Genomic DNA, 12,381 nt, shown 5'->3' with positions numbered 1-12,381 from the left:
GGCGGCAGGGAGGCCGTTTATACACGGCTTAGCCTGTGCCTACTGCAGGGCCCTTTGAAAACCGGCCACCAAATGGGCCTATTTCTCTGCCCTCTATTATCATTGACGCCCTCAGCCGTTGTGCTCACCGGGAGCAAGGCCGCAGTCTTTTCTCTCCCCTACATTTGCGCTGTTCAGCGACGGCAGGGACACAAATGCATGCTGTGATAAGTTTGCAGCCTCCCCGAGGGAAAGCCAGCTGTTGCTGGCACACGGGACGTGATGTCGTCCTTGTACTTCCTCTGCAAAAGTGACTGCACTGCCGCTGGCCAGCACTGTTGTTGGAGGCCCCCTGTCTCCCCCGGAGAGGGAGCAGCGCCCTCTGCTGCCTAGAAAGATGAAAAAGCTTACAGCACCTGGTATTCCCAGGCGGTCTCCCATCCAAGTACTAACCAGGCCCGACCCTGCTTAGCTTCCGAGATCGGACGAGATCGGGCGTGTTCAGAGTGGTATGGCCGTAAGCAATTGAGGCGGCGGCAGGGAGGCCTTTTATACACGGCTTAGCCTGTGCCTACTGCAGGGCCCTTTGAAAACCGGCCACCAAATGGGCCTATTTCTCTGCCCTCTATTATCATTGACGCCCTCAGCCGTTGTGCTCACCGGGAGCAAGGCCGCAGTCTTTTCTCTCCCCTACATTTGCGCTGTTCAGCGACGGCAGGGACACAAATGCATGCTGTGATAAGTTTGCAGCCTCCCCGAGGGAAAGCCAGCTGTTGCTGGCACACGGGACGTGATGTCGTCCTTGTACTTCCTCTGCAAAAGTGACTGCACTGCCGCTGGCCAGCACTGTTGTTGGAGGCCCCCTGTCTCCCCCGGAGAGGGAGCAGCGCCCTCTGCTGCCTAGAAAGATGAAAAAGCTTACAGCACCTGGTATTCCCAGGCGGTCTCCCATCCAAGTACTAACCAGGCCCGACCCTGCTTAGCTTCCGAGATCGGACGAGATCGGGCGTGTTCAGAGTGGTATGGCCGTAAGCAATTGAGGCGGCGGCAGGGAGGCCTTTTATACACGGCTTAGCCTGTGCCTACTGCAGGGCCCTTTGAAAACCGGCCACCAAATGGGCCTATTTCTCTGCCCTCTATTATCATTGACGCCCTCAGCCGTTGTGCTCACCGGGAGCAAGGCCGCAGTCTTTTCTCTCCCCTACATTTGCGCTGTTCAGCGACGGCAGGGACACAAATGCATGCTGTGATAAGTTTGCAGCCTCCCCGAGGGAAAGCCAGCTGTTGCTGGCACACGGGACGTGATGTCGTCCTTGTACTTCCTCTGCAAAAGTGACTGCACTGCCGCTGGCCAGCACTGTTGTTGGAGGCCCCCTGTCTCCCCCGGAGAGGGAGCAGCGCCCTCTGCTGCCTAGAAAGATGAAAAAGCTTACAGCACCTGGTATTCCCAGGCGGTCTCCCATCCAAGTACTAACCAGGCCCGACCCTGCTTAGCTTCCGAGATCGGACGAGATCGGGCGTGTTCAGAGTGGTATGGCCGTAAGCAATTGAGGCGGCGGCAGGGAGGCCTTTTATACACGGCTTAGCCTGTGCCTACTGCAGGGCCCTTTGAAAACCGGCCACCAAATGGGCCTATTTCTCTGCCCTCTATTATCATTGACGCCCTCAGCCGTTGTGCTCACCGGGAGCAAGGCCGCAGTCTTTTCTCTCCCCTACATTTGCGCTGTTCAGCGACGGCAGGGACACAAATGCATGCTGTGATAAGTTTGCAGCCTCCCCGAGGGAAAGCCAGCTGTTGCTGGCACACGGGACGTGATGTCGTCCTTGTACTTCCTCTGCAAAAGTGACTGCACTGCCGCTGGCCAGCACTGTTGTTGGAGGCCCCCTGTCTCCCCCGGAGAGGGAGCAGCGCCCTCTGCTGCCTAGAAAGATGAAAAAGCTTACAGCACCTGGTATTCCCAGGCGGTCTCCCATCCAAGTACTAACCAGGCCCGACCCTGCTTAGCTTCCGAGATCGGACGAGATCGGGCGTGTTCAGAGTGGTATGGCCGTAAGCAATTGAGGCGGCGGCAGGGAGGCCTTTTATACACGGCTTAGCCTGTGCCTACTGCAGGGCCCTTTGAAAACCGGCCACCAAATGGGCCTATTTCTCTGCCCTCTATTATCATTGACGCCCTCAGCCGTTGTGCTCACCGGGAGCAAGGCCGCAGTCTTTTCTCTCCCCTACATTTGCGCTGTTCAGCGACGGCAGGGACACAAATGCATGCTGTGATAAGTTTGCAGCCTCCCCGAGGGAAAGCCAGCTGTTGCTGGCACACGGGACGTGATGTCGTCCTTGTACTTCCTCTGCAAAAGTGACTGCACTGCCGCTGGCCAGCACTGTTGTTGGAGGCCCCCTGTCTCCCCCGGAGAGGGAGCAGCGCCCTCTGCTGCCTAGAAAGATGAAAAAGCTTACAGCACCTGGTATTCCCAGGCGGTCTCCCATCCAAGTACTAACCAGGCCCGACCCTGCTTAGCTTCCGAGATCGGACGAGATCGGGCGTGTTCAGAGTGGTATGGCCGTAAGCAATTGAGGCGGCGGCAGGGAGGCCTTTTATACACGGCTTAGCCTGTGCCTACTGCAGGGCCCTTTGAAAACCGGCCACCAAATGGGCCTATTTCTCTGCCCTCTATTATCATTGACGCCCTCAGCCGTTGTGCTCACCGGGAGCAAGGCCGCAGTCTTTTCTCTCCCCTACATTTGCGCTGTTCAGCGACGGCAGGGACACAAATGCATGCTGTGATAAGTTTGCAGCCTCCCCGAGGGAAAGCCAGCTGTTGCTGGCACACGGGACGTGATGTCGTCCTTGTACTTCCTCTGCAAAAGTGACTGCACTGCCGCTGGCCAGCACTGTTGTTGGAGGCCCCCTGTCTCCCCCGGAGAGGGAGCAGCGCCCTCTGCTGCCTAGAAAGATGAAAAAGCTTACAGCACCTGGTATTCCCAGGCGGTCTCCCATCCAAGTACTAACCAGGCCCGACCCTGCTTAGCTTCCGAGATCGGACGAGATCGGGCGTGTTCAGAGTGGTATGGCCGTAAGCAATTGAGGCGGCGGCAGGGAGGCCTTTTATACACGGCTTAGCCTGTGCCTACTGCAGGGCCCTTTGAAAACCGGCCACCAAATGGGCCTATTTCTCTGCCCTCTATTATCATTGACGCCCTCAGCCGTTGTGCTCACCGGGAGCAAGGCCGCAGTCTTTTCTCTCCCCTACATTTGCGCTGTTCAGCGACGGCAGGGACACAAATGCATGCTGTGATAAGTTTGCAGCCTCCCCGAGGGAAAGCCAGCTGTTGCTGGCACACGGGACGTGATGTCGTCCTTGTACTTCCTCTGCAAAAGTGACTGCACTGCCGCTGGCCAGCACTGTTGTTGGAGGCCCCCTGTCTCCCCCGGAGAGGGAGCAGCGCCCTCTGCTGCCTAGAAAGATGAAAAAGCTTACAGCACCTGGTATTCCCAGGCGGTCTCCCATCCAAGTACTAACCAGGCCCGACCCTGCTTAGCTTCCGAGATCGGACGAGATCGGGCGTGTTCAGAGTGGTATGGCCGTAAGCAATTGAGGCGGCGGCAGGGAGGCCTTTTATACACGGCTTAGCCTGTGCCTACTGCAGGGCCCTTTGAAAACCGGCCACCAAATGGGCCTATTTCTCTGCCCTCTATTATCATTGACGCCCTCAGCCGTTGTGCTCACCGGGAGCAAGGCCGCAGTCTTTTCTCTCCCCTACATTTGCGCTGTTCAGCGACGGCAGGGACACAAATGCATGCTGTGATAAGTTTGCAGCCTCCCCGAGGGAAAGCCAGCTGTTGCTGGCACACGGGACGTGATGTCGTCCTTGTACTTCCTCTGCAAAAGTGACTGCACTGCCGCTGGCCAGCACTGTTGTTGGAGGCCCCCTGTCTCCCCCGGAGAGGGAGCAGCGCCCTCTGCTGCCTAGAAAGATGAAAAAGCTTACAGCACCTGGTATTCCCAGGCGGTCTCCCATCCAAGTACTAACCAGGCCCGACCCTGCTTAGCTTCCGAGATCGGACGAGATCGGGCGTGTTCAGAGTGGTATGGCCGTAAGCAATTGAGGCGGCGGCAGGGAGGCCTTTTATACACGGCTTAGCCTGTGCCTACTGCAGGGCCCTTTGAAAACCGGCCACCAAATGGGCCTATTTCTCTGCCCTCTATTATCATTGACGCCCTCAGCCGTTGTGCTCACCGGGAGCAAGGCCGCAGTCTTTTCTCTCCCCTACATTTGCGCTGTTCAGCGACGGCAGGGACACAAATGCATGCTGTGATAAGTTTGCAGCCTCCCCGAGGGAAAGCCAGCTGTTGCTGGCACACGGGACGTGATGTCGTCCTTGTACTTCCTCTGCAAAAGTGACTGCACTGCCGCTGGCCAGCACTGTTGTTGGAGGCCCCCTGTCTCCCCCGGAGAGGGAGCAGCGCCCTCTGCTGCCTAGAAAGATGAAAAAGCTTACAGCACCTGGTATTCCCAGGCGGTCTCCCATCCAAGTACTAACCAGGCCCGACCCTGCTTAGCTTCCGAGATCGGACGAGATCGGGCGTGTTCAGAGTGGTATGGCCGTAAGCAATTGAGGCGGCGGCAGGGAGGCCTTTTATACACGGCTTAGCCTGTGCCTACTGCAGGGCCCTTTGAAAACCGGCCACCAAATGGGCCTATTTCTCTGCCCTCTATTATCATTGACGCCCTCAGCCGTTGTGCTCACCGGGAGCAAGGCCGCAGTCTTTTCTCTCCCCTACATTTGCGCTGTTCAGCGACGGCAGGGACACAAATGCATGCTGTGATAAGTTTGCAGCCTCCCCGAGGGAAAGCCAGCTGTTGCTGGCACACGGGACGTGATGTCGTCCTTGTACTTCCTCTGCAAAAGTGACTGCACTGCCGCTGGCCAGCACTGTTGTTGGAGGCCCCCTGTCTCCCCCGGAGAGGGAGCAGCGCCCTCTGCTGCCTAGAAAGATGAAAAAGCTTACAGCACCTGGTATTCCCAGGCGGTCTCCCATCCAAGTACTAACCAGGCCCGACCCTGCTTAGCTTCCGAGATCGGACGAGATCGGGCGTGTTCAGAGTGGTATGGCCGTAAGCAATTGAGGCGGCGGCAGGGAGGCCTTTTATACACGGCTTAGCCTGTGCCTACTGCAGGGCCCTTTGAAAACCGGCCACCAAATGGGCCTATTTCTCTGCCCTCTATTATCATTGACGCCCTCAGCCGTTGTGCTCACCGGGAGCAAGGCCGCAGTCTTTTCTCTCCCCTACATTTGCGCTGTTCAGCGACGGCAGGGACACAAATGCATGCTGTGATAAGTTTGCAGCCTCCCCGAGGGAAAGCCAGCTGTTGCTGGCACACGGGACGTGATGTCGTCCTTGTACTTCCTCTGCAAAAGTGACTGCACTGCCGCTGGCCAGCACTGTTGTTGGAGGCCCCCTGTCTCCCCCGGAGAGGGAGCAGCGCCCTCTGCTGCCTAGAAAGATGAAAAAGCTTACAGCACCTGGTATTCCCAGGCGGTCTCCCATCCAAGTACTAACCAGGCCCGACCCTGCTTAGCTTCCGAGATCGGACGAGATCGGGCGTGTTCAGAGTGGTATGGCCGTAAGCAATTGAGGCGGCGGCAGGGAGGCCTTTTATACACGGCTTAGCCTGTGCCTACTGCAGGGCCCTTTGAAAACCGGCCACCAAATGGGCCTATTTCTCTGCCCTCTATTATCATTGACGCCCTCAGCCGTTGTGCTCACCGGGAGCAAGGCCGCAGTCTTTTCTCTCCCCTACATTTGCGCTGTTCAGCGACGGCAGGGACACAAATGCATGCTGTGATAAGTTTGCAGCCTCCCCGAGGGAAAGCCAGCTGTTGCTGGCACACGGGACGTGATGTCGTCCTTGTACTTCCTCTGCAAAAGTGACTGCACTGCCGCTGGCCAGCACTGTTGTTGGAGGCCCCCTGTCTCCCCCGGAGAGGGAGCAGCGCCCTCTGCTGCCTAGAAAGATGAAAAAGCTTACAGCACCTGGTATTCCCAGGCGGTCTCCCATCCAAGTACTAACCAGGCCCGACCCTGCTTAGCTTCCGAGATCGGACGAGATCGGGCGTGTTCAGAGTGGTATGGCCGTAAGCAATTGAGGCGGCGGCAGGGAGGCCTTTTATACACGGCTTAGCCTGTGCCTACTGCAGGGCCCTTTGAAAACCGGCCACCAAATGGGCCTATTTCTCTGCCCTCTATTATCATTGACGCCCTCAGCCGTTGTGCTCACCGGGAGCAAGGCCGCAGTCTTTTCTCTCCCCTACATTTGCGCTGTTCAGCGACGGCAGGGACACAAATGCATGCTGTGATAAGTTTGCAGCCTCCCCGAGGGAAAGCCAGCTGTTGCTGGCACACGGGACGTGATGTCGTCCTTGTACTTCCTCTGCAAAAGTGACTGCACTGCCGCTGGCCAGCACTGTTGTTGGAGGCCCCCTGTCTCCCCCGGAGAGGGAGCAGCGCCCTCTGCTGCCTAGAAAGATGAAAAAGCTTACAGCACCTGGTATTCCCAGGCGGTCTCCCATCCAAGTACTAACCAGGCCCGACCCTGCTTAGCTTCCGAGATCGGACGAGATCGGGCGTGTTCAGAGTGGTATGGCCGTAAGCAATTGAGGCGGCGGCAGGGAGGCCTTTTATACACGGCTTAGCCTGTGCCTACTGCAGGGCCCTTTGAAAACCGGCCACCAAATGGGCCTATTTCTCTGCCCTCTATTATCATTGACGCCCTCAGCCGTTGTGCTCACCGGGAGCAAGGCCGCAGTCTTTTCTCTCCCCTACATTTGCGCTGTTCAGCGACGGCAGGGACACAAATGCATGCTGTGATAAGTTTGCAGCCTCCCCGAGGGAAAGCCAGCTGTTGCTGGCACACGGGACGTGATGTCGTCCTTGTACTTCCTCTGCAAAAGTGACTGCACTGCCGCTGGCCAGCACTGTTGTTGGAGGCCCCCTGTCTCCCCCGGAGAGGGAGCAGCGCCCTCTGCTGCCTAGAAAGATGAAAAAGCTTACAGCACCTGGTATTCCCAGGCGGTCTCCCATCCAAGTACTAACCAGGCCCGACCCTGCTTAGCTTCCGAGATCGGACGAGATCGGGCGTGTTCAGAGTGGTATGGCCGTAAGCAATTGAGGCGGCGGCAGGGAGGCCTTTTATACACGGCTTAGCCTGTGCCTACTGCAGGGCCCTTTGAAAACCGGCCACCAAATGGGCCTATTTCTCTGCCCTCTATTATCATTGACGCCCTCAGCCGTTGTGCTCACCGGGAGCAAGGCCGCAGTCTTTTCTCTCCCCTACATTTGCGCTGTTCAGCGACGGCAGGGACACAAATGCATGCTGTGATAAGTTTGCAGCCTCCCCGAGGGAAAGCCAGCTGTTGCTGGCACACGGGACGTGATGTCGTCCTTGTACTTCCTCTGCAAAAGTGACTGCACTGCCGCTGGCCAGCACTGTTGTTGGAGGCCCCCTGTCTCCCCCGGAGAGGGAGCAGCGCCCTCTGCTGCCTAGAAAGATGAAAAAGCTTACAGCACCTGGTATTCCCAGGCGGTCTCCCATCCAAGTACTAACCAGGCCCGACCCTGCTTAGCTTCCGAGATCGGACGAGATCGGGCGTGTTCAGAGTGGTATGGCCGTAAGCAATTGAGGCGGCGGCAGGGAGGCCTTTTATACACGGCTTAGCCTGTGCCTACTGCAGGGCCCTTTGAAAACCGGCCACCAAATGGGCCTATTTCTCTGCCCTCTATTATCATTGACGCCCTCAGCCGTTGTGCTCACCGGGAGCAAGGCCGCAGTCTTTTCTCTCCCCTACATTTGCGCTGTTCAGCGACGGCAGGGACACAAATGCATGCTGTGATAAGTTTGCAGCCTCCCCGAGGGAAAGCCAGCTGTTGCTGGCACACGGGACGTGATGTCGTCCTTGTACTTCCTCTGCAAAAGTGACTGCACTGCCGCTGGCCAGCACTGTTGTTGGAGGCCCCCTGTCTCCCCCGGAGAGGGAGCAGCGCCCTCTGCTGCCTAGAAAGATGAAAAAGCTTACAGCACCTGGTATTCCCAGGCGGTCTCCCATCCAAGTACTAACCAGGCCCGACCCTGCTTAGCTTCCGAGATCGGACGAGATCGGGCGTGTTCAGAGTGGTATGGCCGTAAGCAATTGAGGCGGCGGCAGGGAGGCCTTTTATACACGGCTTAGCCTGTGCCTACTGCAGGGCCCTTTGAAAACCGGCCACCAAATGGGCCTATTTCTCTGCCCTCTATTATCATTGACGCCCTCAGCCGTTGTGCTCACCGGGAGCAAGGCCGCAGTCTTTTCTCTCCCCTACATTTGCGCTGTTCAGCGACGGCAGGGACACAAATGCATGCTGTGATAAGTTTGCAGCCTCCCCGAGGGAAAGCCAGCTGTTGCTGGCACACGGGACGTGATGTCGTCCTTGTACTTCCTCTGCAAAAGTGACTGCACTGCCGCTGGCCAGCACTGTTGTTGGAGGCCCCCTGTCTCCCCCGGAGAGGGAGCAGCGCCCTCTGCTGCCTAGAAAGATGAAAAAGCTTACAGCACCTGGTATTCCCAGGCGGTCTCCCATCCAAGTACTAACCAGGCCCGACCCTGCTTAGCTTCCGAGATCGGACGAGATCGGGCGTGTTCAGAGTGGTATGGCCGTAAGCAATTGAGGCGGCGGCAGGGAGGCCTTTTATACACGGCTTAGCCTGTGCCTACTGCAGGGCCTTTTGAAAACCGGCCACCAAATGGGCCTATTTCTCTGTCAAAATAGCCCTTATATTTTGACATTTGGCATATTTTTGAATGGGTGGTCAGGGTTCCCGTTTGTCAACCCAAATGTCAAAAATGTTCCCGTTTGTCAACCCAAATGTCAAAAATGTTCCCATTTGTCAACCCAAATGTCAAAAATGTTCTCATTTGTCACTGTGACATTTGGGAACATTTTTGACATTTGGGTTGACATTTGGGAACATTTTTGACATTTGGGTTGACAAATGGGAACATTTTTGACATTTGGTTTGACAAACGGGAACATTTTTGACATTTGGGTTGACATTTGGGAACCCTGACCACCCATTCAAAAGTATGCCAAATGTCAAAATATGTTCCCATTTGTCACAGTGACAAATGGGAACATTTTTGACATTTGTGTTGACAAATGGGAACATTTTTGACATTTGGGTTGACAAATGGGAACATTTTTGACATTTGGGTTGACAAACGGGAACATTTTTGACATTTGGGTTGACATTTGGGAACCCTGACCACCCATTCAAAAGTATGCCAAATGTCAAAATACTGACTTTGCCATATTTTTCAATGGGGTGGTCAGGGTTCCCAAATGGACATGGCCATATCTCAAAAGTGCCTTGGACAAGGAGTCCAATATTTTACCTGTACCATCCCCTCATCCTTAGTGACCAATGCTGTGAAAACAAAGAAAATCGAAGCAAGTTGAATTTTCACGAAATTTCTCCTTTAGCCTAATGTTAAAATCCTGACCACCCCATTGAAAAATATGGCAAAGTCAGTATTTTGACATTTGGCATACTTTTGAATGGGTGGTCAGGGTTCCCAAATGGACAATTGCAAATGTCAAAAATGTTCCCGTTTGTCAACCCAAATGTCAAAAATGTTCCCGTTTGTCAACCCAAATGTCAAAAATGTTCCCAAATGTCAACCCAAATGTCAAAAATGTTCCCGTTTGTAAACCCAAATGTCAAAAATTTTCCCATTTGTCACTGTGACATTTGGGAACATTTTTGACATTTGGGTTGACATTTGGGAACCCTGCCCACCCATTCAAAAGTATGCCAAATGTCAAAATATCCCTTATATTTTATAAGGGATATATAGTGGTGCATTCCTCAAAAAGTTCCAAACTTACAAATGAAAATCCAACCCTAACCCTAACCACATCTCCCAAATGTCAAAAATGTTCCCAAATGTCACAGTGACAAAGGGGAACATTTTTGACATTTGCCGTTGTCCATTTGAAAACATTTTTGCCATTTGGGTTGACATTTGGGTATAACTTGCCATTCACTTATCCTATCCAAATTTCCCATTCAAATGTATGTGGGGTGTCACGCTTACCACGCAGCAATGCTACGTGCTACAGGGTCCGGACAAAGATGGAAGTGCCCCATTTGGGAGTGGCAACGACATATTAAAAAATCAGAGCTCTGACCAATTTAGAAAAAAAATGTCATTTCACCAATCTGCCCAACTTTGACAGGGGCTGTCCAACTAGTCAACCCTAACACCATCCTCACTTGAACTATTCCAAATAACCCTAATTTTTTTCTAGATGCCGCAGAGGGGATTTGGTGATGTGGGCTTGTTCTAGGCCCCGCCCACAATGTCTGTGCAAAATCTGGGGTCTCTGGGACCTTTATTTGAGAAAATATGCACATTTGAAATATAATATTCACATAACCCTAATGTCAACTTTGACACAAGGGAAAACTGCCTACCCTTTGACATTGGTGCAGGTTTTTAGGCACCTTAACATGCATCCAGACCCACCAAATTTATGTCAGATCTTCACTGTAACACCAACTTTCAGTTGGAAAAGGTTGCAACTTTCTAGCTCTAGTATAAAGGGTCAAAATCCAGTGAAATGGCCTTCTGGAGGCCTTCTGACCTTTCAGTTTCCTTATGTCTGTGTCCATTTGGGAACATTTTTGACATTTGGGTTGACATTTGGGAACAAAAATGTTCCTGTTTGTCAAATGACAAACGGGACCATTTTGGACGTTTCGGGGGCTGCCGCCCCAAATGTCAAAAATGTTCCCGTTTGTCAACCCGTTTGTCAAAAATGTTCCCGAATGTCAGGGCTCCCGTGTGCCACCTGGTGGCCGGTCCGGCGTTGCCTGACAAACGGGAACACTGTCCCGAAACTTTGGAAAATCATATCTCGGGAACCGTGGGTCGGATCGGAGCCAAGTTTTCCCGCGTGGGTCCCGGACGAATATTAATGCGGATCGCTTCGGTTCCCGATTTTTAGGGGCCTCCGTTTGGGCGGGAAGGGAGCGTCCGTTTGGGGCCCGAAATTCCCTAACGCATGAATGGCCGGGGTTTCCAAATGTCAATGAGCTCCTAAGGCAGGCAAGGGATACTCTATGGTCAGAAGTAATAAATAAAATGCAAAAATGTCTAAACTTATGGAAACTTAGAGATTTAAAACTGAAGGGCAAGGTAATAGTGGTAAACAACTTAATCCTATCGAAGCTAATTTACACACTGGCTTCGGTAGATCTGCCCTTATGGGCCAGTAACCAAATTAATACTATGATAACGAATTTCATATGGGGTGCAAAAGTAGGTAAAATAGCTAGGAAAACGCTCATAGGCGAATATGAACAAGGAGGGCTAAAACTAGTAGATATAAATTGTAAAAAGAAAGCATTAAGAATGAAAGTTATTCTAAAATATTTATTTGACAAAAATTGTTATGGCTGGAAAAACATGTTTAAATATTATCTGAACAGTGTTATGGGGTGTGGTGATTTCACACTTCTGATGAATCTGAAGAAACCTATGTTGCAGGTTTTGCCGGACTTTTATAAGGAAGTCATGGCGGCTCATTCTGAATTTTTGGTAAATGTGGACTATGTGTGTAGCAATATTAATGTGATAAGAGAAATGCCTATATTTATGAATGAGAAAATTAAGTTCAACAACCAGACATTGTATAACAAAACATTTATTGAAGCAGGTATCAGACAATTGAAAGACATGATGTATGAGGTGGTGACGGGATTTTTGCCACCGGCCGCTGTTTATGATACTGTACATGTGATTGATGACGAAATGCCCTGGAGAACAATTGTTAACTATGTAAGAAGAATCAAAGAGTGTGTTCCCAGGCAATGGGTCGAGTTAATTGAAAAACAAACTGTTAATAGCAGAACAGAGTCGTTGCCTGAACTGAGAGTGTTTAAAGACAATCAATGGGTATGTATAAGTGTATTGAAAACCAAAGAAATATACAAACGTTTTGTAACAAAGGAGCTGCAGCTGCCGGCTTCCCTGAAATTCTGGAGAAATGTCATGCCTGACATAGATCAGAAGAGAGTATGGGGGAATTGGAGAGTAAAAGAAAATAGCTTGGAATGTGAAGACAATGATTTCAAAATAAGACATAACAAAATATATACCAATGTAATAGTACATCAAATGGATAAGAACATAAGCAGAGACTGTGATGTGTGTAAGCTAGAGCCTGAGAACTTAAAGCACATGTTAGTAGAGTGTGTAGGCTTAGATATTTTTGTTGACAAATTGAAAACCCTGTTGTCAAAGGGTTTAGGGTTTGTATTTGATGACAAGGTTTCGTGGTGTGAAATAATATTGTTTGGAGTT

At 52.3% G+C, this 12,381-nt stretch overlaps 17 non-coding genes across 17 annotated transcripts; all 17 read right to left on the bottom strand.

The window, feature by feature from the left end:
- Positions 1 to 383: 383 nt before the first annotated feature.
- On the bottom strand, positions 384 to 502 carry LOC144540418 (5S ribosomal RNA). Its single transcript, XR_013505639.1, has one exon. It is a non-coding gene; the product is annotated as a 5S ribosomal RNA (ribosomal RNA).
- A 392-nt stretch (positions 503 to 894) lies between these two features.
- On the bottom strand, positions 895 to 1,013 carry LOC144540407 (5S ribosomal RNA). The gene has a single exon (XR_013505627.1). It is a non-coding gene; the product is annotated as a 5S ribosomal RNA (ribosomal RNA).
- A 392-nt stretch (positions 1,014 to 1,405) lies between these two features.
- Positions 1,406 to 1,524, bottom strand: LOC144540395 (5S ribosomal RNA). The gene has a single exon (XR_013505616.1). It is a non-coding gene; the product is annotated as a 5S ribosomal RNA (ribosomal RNA).
- A 392-nt stretch (positions 1,525 to 1,916) lies between these two features.
- Positions 1,917 to 2,035, bottom strand: LOC144540383 (5S ribosomal RNA). Its single transcript, XR_013505605.1, has one exon. It is a non-coding gene; the product is annotated as a 5S ribosomal RNA (ribosomal RNA).
- A 392-nt stretch (positions 2,036 to 2,427) lies between these two features.
- On the bottom strand, positions 2,428 to 2,546 carry LOC144540372 (5S ribosomal RNA). Its single transcript, XR_013505594.1, has one exon. It is a non-coding gene; the product is annotated as a 5S ribosomal RNA (ribosomal RNA).
- Positions 2,547 to 2,938: 392 nt separating this feature from the next.
- Positions 2,939 to 3,057, bottom strand: LOC144540361 (5S ribosomal RNA). Its single transcript, XR_013505583.1, has one exon. It is a non-coding gene; the product is annotated as a 5S ribosomal RNA (ribosomal RNA).
- Positions 3,058 to 3,449: 392 nt separating this feature from the next.
- Positions 3,450 to 3,568, bottom strand: LOC144540350 (5S ribosomal RNA). Its single transcript, XR_013505572.1, has one exon. It is a non-coding gene; the product is annotated as a 5S ribosomal RNA (ribosomal RNA).
- Positions 3,569 to 3,960: 392 nt separating this feature from the next.
- LOC144540339 (5S ribosomal RNA) lies at positions 3,961 to 4,079 on the bottom strand. The gene has a single exon (XR_013505561.1). It is a non-coding gene; the product is annotated as a 5S ribosomal RNA (ribosomal RNA).
- Positions 4,080 to 4,471: 392 nt separating this feature from the next.
- LOC144540327 (5S ribosomal RNA) lies at positions 4,472 to 4,590 on the bottom strand. The gene has a single exon (XR_013505549.1). It is a non-coding gene; the product is annotated as a 5S ribosomal RNA (ribosomal RNA).
- Positions 4,591 to 4,982: 392 nt separating this feature from the next.
- Positions 4,983 to 5,101, bottom strand: LOC144540316 (5S ribosomal RNA). Its single transcript, XR_013505538.1, has one exon. It is a non-coding gene; the product is annotated as a 5S ribosomal RNA (ribosomal RNA).
- A 392-nt stretch (positions 5,102 to 5,493) lies between these two features.
- Positions 5,494 to 5,612, bottom strand: LOC144540305 (5S ribosomal RNA). The gene has a single exon (XR_013505527.1). It is a non-coding gene; the product is annotated as a 5S ribosomal RNA (ribosomal RNA).
- A 392-nt stretch (positions 5,613 to 6,004) lies between these two features.
- On the bottom strand, positions 6,005 to 6,123 carry LOC144540294 (5S ribosomal RNA). The gene has a single exon (XR_013505516.1). It is a non-coding gene; the product is annotated as a 5S ribosomal RNA (ribosomal RNA).
- A 392-nt stretch (positions 6,124 to 6,515) lies between these two features.
- Positions 6,516 to 6,634, bottom strand: LOC144540283 (5S ribosomal RNA). The gene has a single exon (XR_013505505.1). It is a non-coding gene; the product is annotated as a 5S ribosomal RNA (ribosomal RNA).
- Positions 6,635 to 7,026: 392 nt separating this feature from the next.
- Positions 7,027 to 7,145, bottom strand: LOC144540272 (5S ribosomal RNA). Its single transcript, XR_013505494.1, has one exon. It is a non-coding gene; the product is annotated as a 5S ribosomal RNA (ribosomal RNA).
- A 392-nt stretch (positions 7,146 to 7,537) lies between these two features.
- LOC144540261 (5S ribosomal RNA) lies at positions 7,538 to 7,656 on the bottom strand. The gene has a single exon (XR_013505483.1). It is a non-coding gene; the product is annotated as a 5S ribosomal RNA (ribosomal RNA).
- Positions 7,657 to 8,048: 392 nt separating this feature from the next.
- LOC144540250 (5S ribosomal RNA) lies at positions 8,049 to 8,167 on the bottom strand. Its single transcript, XR_013505472.1, has one exon. It is a non-coding gene; the product is annotated as a 5S ribosomal RNA (ribosomal RNA).
- Positions 8,168 to 8,559: 392 nt separating this feature from the next.
- Positions 8,560 to 8,678, bottom strand: LOC144540239 (5S ribosomal RNA). The gene has a single exon (XR_013505461.1). It is a non-coding gene; the product is annotated as a 5S ribosomal RNA (ribosomal RNA).
- Between the last annotated feature and the right edge of the window lie 3,703 nt (positions 8,679 to 12,381).

This window comes from Centroberyx gerrardi, chromosome 10 (genome assembly GCF_048128805.1).
Source record: "Centroberyx gerrardi isolate f3 chromosome 10, fCenGer3.hap1.cur.20231027, whole genome shotgun sequence".
In the NCBI taxonomy this organism is placed as follows: Eukaryota; Metazoa; Chordata; class Actinopteri; order Beryciformes; family Berycidae; genus Centroberyx; species Centroberyx gerrardi.
This window is presented reverse-complemented; position numbering and strand designations above follow the sequence as displayed.